Source organism: Meles meles, unplaced genomic scaffold (genome assembly GCF_922984935.1).
Source record: "Meles meles unplaced genomic scaffold, mMelMel3.1 paternal haplotype, whole genome shotgun sequence".
Classification (NCBI taxonomy): domain Eukaryota; kingdom Metazoa; phylum Chordata; class Mammalia; order Carnivora; family Mustelidae; genus Meles; species Meles meles.
This window is the reverse complement of record NW_025721171.1, coordinates 88,054-94,053: the sequence shown is the minus strand read 5'-3', so window position 1 is coordinate 94,053 and position 6,000 is coordinate 88,054.

Here is a 6,000-nt window from a genome sequence, read left to right as displayed (position 1 = left end):
TGTTTCACTGTTCCCTGTAGTACCTACCCCTCTTTTAATTTTTTGAGATAGGATTTTAAGACTCCATTAGCTCTTTTTGTAGTGGCTTGTCCTTGAGAATTATAAGGAATACTCATCGAATGTTTAATCTGAAGAGTTTGGCAAAATCTTTTAAGAGTCTTGGTAAAATAACCCATGTTTCTAATAGTATCCTGTTACAAGGAGATCAGATTTTTATTGAATTTATGTAAATGACTGATTGCCATGTCATACTGAGACCTTTTGATTTTTGGAAGGTTCAGATAGAGAGAAAAGTTGAATCCTTTGATTTGTTTGCCAATAAAACTTTACATTTCTGTAAGTCACAGACATCTTAAGGAAAAAAGTATCCCTAGTATGGAAGAGCAAACATTAGAGAACCAGCAATGTTTAAAATAAGACAAAACATTAAGAGACACAACACTATAATCTTTTAGTTTATTTAGTCCCATGTTACTAAATCTGGTTTAGTCCAAATACAGCTCTACTTCTGGAAATTCTTACCCATTTCAGTTTTAGGATTTTCAAGCATATCAAATATCTGTATTTGTCCTGAAAGTCCTTTATATGAATCTTCTTTAAGGCGGAATTCATGTTACAAAATAATTAAAACAATTACAAATGACAAAAACTCAGAATAGGTATGGTTAAATTGCCAGGTGATGACCTTATCCAAACATTAAAACTTTAGGAAATGTATAGAACCCTGAGAGTAGTTACAGCACTTACACAAGTGCAACCCAAGGTTTATTATTGGTTTAGCAGTACTTACTAAGTAACTTAGTATACCAAGGAAAAGCCTTATGAGTCAAAGTGATCTCATTTACAATTTAAATCTTGTTGACAATTGTTAAAACCTTAGAAAGTTTTAAAACACATGCCTAAATATAATTAGGGATGTTAAACACCTGATAAAACAAAACATAGAAACTGAATTTTCTGGGCAGGCCAAGAAAACCATAACAGATTAATTAAACTAAGAAAACTTTGCCCTTGAAACAGAGAAAACCAGCTTTTTTGTACGATTGTCTTTATTTTTAAGCATGCAGTCTTAAGATAGTGGGTTTATTAGATTTTCCTCCCATCGTGAATGATGTCGCAGACAAAGGGAGGGGGCTCTTTCAGATGCTGTCCTGCTCGCGTCCCTCGTGGGAACTTAGGAGCGTCTTAGCTAAGGTCTGTCCGTATCAGTCCCGGACCAGGCTACTCCTTAGGGTAGATGACCATTATGCCATATGACGGCCCACGAGACTCAGGGTGCAGCCCACTCAGACTCCATAGCTGAAGAAGTGGAACCATACAGACACATTCACATGGTCAGGCACTCTTCAGATTCAAACAGGTTGGGCACCCTCTCCTTTGGGTATCCCTGGCTAATGGGAGGTGATCAGTCTCCCCTTCCATTCTTTAAGAATATGAGTGAGTTTCTATGGTTACAGGCAATGGGGGATGATAACACGGTGTTTTTGCAATTCCTCAAGGTTGGACCGCTTTCCCAATCTCTCCGGGTCAAATGGTCCTTTCACTTGGAAGTAGAATCTATATGGAGATATGCCAGGAGAGTGTTAAATCACTTTGCAGGCTTTTTTCTTTCTTAGTCCATCCTGACCATATCTAAAATTCCTTTTTTGAAGATTTCCATTCACAAATATTTTACAACTTTCTTTTGCATTCAGGTTTGTTCCCAAGACATTCTCTTTCAAACAACCATCTTATTTAGGACAAAATTACCTTCTTTTACCTTTAACAAAATGTATTCCCATTCCTTAAATCTTTCTTCCCTACCATTTACTTTTCTATAGAGTTGTTTCCCTTATTTCTATCAGTCTTAGTCACACTAAGCAGAATTTTGTACTCTTAGAAACACCTTAATCTCTAGTGAAGACTAAGTATTAACCAATTGTGAGTTCTTACAACAGAATTCTTTAGATGGCAAATTTATGAATCAGTTAAGCACAAAACATGTTTACCAACAAATTTAAATACTCTTAGTTTCTTTGCTATAAGAAGTCAAAAGCACAAACCTATGTTCAGTAATCGATACTTTAGCACTTTGTCTGCTTTGGTTAAGACTTAGATGTCCAACAAATTTAATTTTATTTGTCATTCATCCAAAACTTTAAAGTTTCAGGTTACCAAAGACTTTGAAAGCTATCTCAGCAATTACCCATTAAAACTTTGAGACAGGCAATTAACCATCAGTTTAGTAACTTCTTTTTGCTAACAAATTTTAACCAACAACATGAGCTTATTTGACCTTCAGTAAACTTTGATAAAATAAAAGCTTCACATTTACTGCTGTAACTTCAAAGATATGTCTATCTTAATTAAACCACCAAAGTTAACCTGGGGTTAAGCAGTCCAAGTCAGGCCAGAGAAAGCAGGGAATTTCCCCAAAACAAAGAGAGTTTCAGCGGCTTCTTGGGAATATTCCTTAAGGTCTCTGTCCCGAGTTAGACTAACCCCAGTTGGCTCCAGTTACAGCCATTGGCTCCCCTATATCCCCCCTTTCCTTGGGCAAATCGTCAATCTCATCTGGGGGGTCCTGGGAAGCAATAGAAACCAGCTCAAAAGAGTGTTGTGGATCTAATGCCTCATGAATATTATCCCAGACCTGCATAATATAAGGGGGAACAGCAGGGGAGCCACGTAATTTGATCTGGTTCTTTATTTCTTACCCCACTCTTTGCCAAGCTAGCGGATTTATAGATCCCTCTTTAGGGAACCAAGGAAAGAGATCTGAAACTACCTCAAAAAACTGATGCAAAGACTTTTTAGAGACTTTGGACCCCTTCTGCTTTAAAATGGCCTGTGATGCAGTGACAAAAGGATCCTGCTCTAAAGACTGAGAATGGCCCATGATATTTTACTCCTGCTGTCACCCATCAACCCGGGCTCCTCTTACCTGACTGTCGGTATATACTTACCTGTATGTGCACTCCCTTGAAATGTGCTCACGTCCCTGTTCGGGTGTCACTTGTCACGGCCAGCATGGCAAAATGACCAGGAACGTGAGGGTAAGAGGATGGTGAAAGAAAAAGTCTTGAGAGACAAAGATATGGGGGAAGGAGGAGCATTGAGTAGGATGTCCAACAGAGCCGACTTTATTCAAAATTCAGGGCAGTGAGGCATTATATAGCCAAAGTAACTATTTTTTAACTGGTTACAAAAGAATTTGCTACGTGCACAAAAACCCCTTGAAACCCGGCCTGTTTTGCTCACTTCAGAGAATCACCTGCAGGCAATGGCTGATGTTAGCACATTTGTTCTCTATTGATACAAGAAGTAACAAGAAACCTGAGAGTGATTTATGAGCTGTGCTGGAACAGCAAGGACAAGTTAAGAGTTTATGACCCCAACCAAATTGCTCTCATCGAACTAGTAAACTTGTGGGAAGCCACATTGGCGGGCGCACACACATAGCACAGACCCTTTCTCAGTGCTATTCAATTTTCCGTCCTAAGCCTTTTGTTAGGCTACACGGATTTTAAGAAAACACAAGTCAGGACCTGGTTTGGTCCTCGTCTCAAGCCTTATTGTGGCCTCCCACACCTTGTGTCACTCATGTCAAGGTGACAATTGGGATTTCATCTGAGAGTTTCTCGGCTTCAGGTTCATTGACGCCATGGTTCCATTGATGTGGTCATCTTCCGGTTTTGCTGATGGCTGAAGACAAGCCTGGAGCTCCCAGAAGTTTCTTCAGTCTCCCTGTCCCCCCAATGCAGCACAGACTCTGATGCAGCCATAAGCAAGAAGGAATCTTGAAAATTGGCACATTTGGCAAAATGTGGCGAGGATTGTGCTGCGTCCCATCTTTCAGTCACAGAAAGACAATTAACAGGGCTAAATGCCCCAATCAAAAGACACAGGGTATCAGAATGGATAAAAAAACAAAACCCATCAGTATGTTGCCTACAAGAAACTCATTTTAGACGCGAAGACACCTCCAGATTGAAAGTGAGGGGGTGGAAAACAATTTACCATGCTAATGGGCATCAGAAGAAAGCTGGGGTGGCAATCCTTATATCAGATCAGTTAGATTTTAAGCCAAAGACTATAATAAGAGATGAGGAAGGACACTATATCCTACTCAAAGGGTCTGTCCAACAAGAAGATCTAACAATTTTAAATATCTATGCCCCTAACGTGGGAGCAGCCAACTATATCAACCAATTAATAACAAAATCAAAGAAACACATCAATAATAATACAATAATAGTAGGGACTTGAACACTCCCCTCACTGAAATGGACAGATCATCCAAGCAAAAGATCAACAAGGAAATAAAGGCCTTAAATGACACACTGGACCAGATGGACATCACAGATATATTCAGAACATTTCATCCCAAAGCAACAGAATACACATTCTTCTCTAGTGCACATGGAACCTTCTCCAGAATAGATCACATCCTGGGTCACAAATCAGGTCTCAACCGGTATCAAAAGATTAGGATTATTCCCTGCATATTTTCAGACCACAATGCTCTGATGCTAGAACTCAATCACAAGACGAAAGATGGAAAGAACCCAAATACATGGAGACTAAACAGCATCCTTCTAAAGAATGAATGGGCTAACCAGGAAATTAAAGAAGAATTGAAAAAATTCATGGAAACAAATGATAATGAAAACACAACAGTTCAAAATCTGTGGGACACAGCAAAGGCAGTCCCGAGAGGAAAATATATAGCAGTACAAGCCTTTCTCAAGAAACAAGAAAGGTCTCAAGTACACAACCTAACCCTACGCGTAAAGGAGCTGGAGAAAGAACAAGAAAGAAACCCTAAACCCAGCAGGAGAAGAGAAATCATAAAGATCAGAGCAGAAATCAATGAAATAGAAACCAAAAAAACAATAGAACAAATCAATGAGACTAGGAGCTGGTTCTTTGAAAGAATCAATAAGATTGATAAACCCCTGGCCAGACTCATCAAAAAGAAAAGAGAAAGGACCCAAATCAATAAAATCATGAATGAAAGAGGAGAGATCACAACTAACACCAAAGAAATACAGACAATTATAAGAACATACTATGAGCAACTCTACGCCAACAAATTGGACAATCTGGAAGAAATGGATGCATTCCTAGAGACATATAAACTACCACAACTGAACCAGGAAGAAATAGAAAACCTGAACAGGCCCATAACCAGTAAGGAGATTGAAACAGTCATCAAAAATCTCCAAACAAACAAAAGCCCAGGGCCAGATGGCTTCCCAGGGGAATTCTACCAAACATTTAAAGAAGAACTCATTCCTATTCTCCTGAAACTGTTCCAAAAAATAGAAATGGAAGGAAAACTTCCAAACTCATTCTATGAGGCCAGCATCACCTTGATCCCAAAACCAGACAAGGATCCTACCAAAAAAGAGAACTACAGACCAATATCCTTGATGAACACAGACGCAAAAATTCTCGCCAAAATACTAGCCAATAGGATTCAACAGTACATTAAAAGGATTATTCACCACGATCAAGTGGGATTTATTCCAGGGCTGCAGGGTTGGTTCAACATCCGCAAATCAATCAATGTGATAGAACACATTAATAAAAGAAAGAACAAGAACCATATGATACTCTCAATAGATGCTGAAAAAGCATTTGACAAAGTACAGCATCCCTTCCTGATCAAAACTCTTCAAAGTGTAGGGATAGAGGGCACATACCTCAATATTATCAAAGCCATCTATGAAAAACCCACCGCAAATATCATTCTCAATGGAGAAAAACTGAAAGCTTTTCCATTAAGGTCAGGAACACGGCAGGGATGTCCATTATCACCACTGCTATTCAACATAGTATTAGAAGTCCTAGCCTCAGCAATCAGACAACAAAAAGAAATTAAAGGCATCCAAATTGGTAAAGAAGAAGTCAAACTATCACTCTTCGCAGATGATATGATACTATATGTGGAAAACCCAAAAGACTCCACTCCAAAACTGCTAGAACTTGTACAGGAATTCAGTAAAGTGTCAGGAT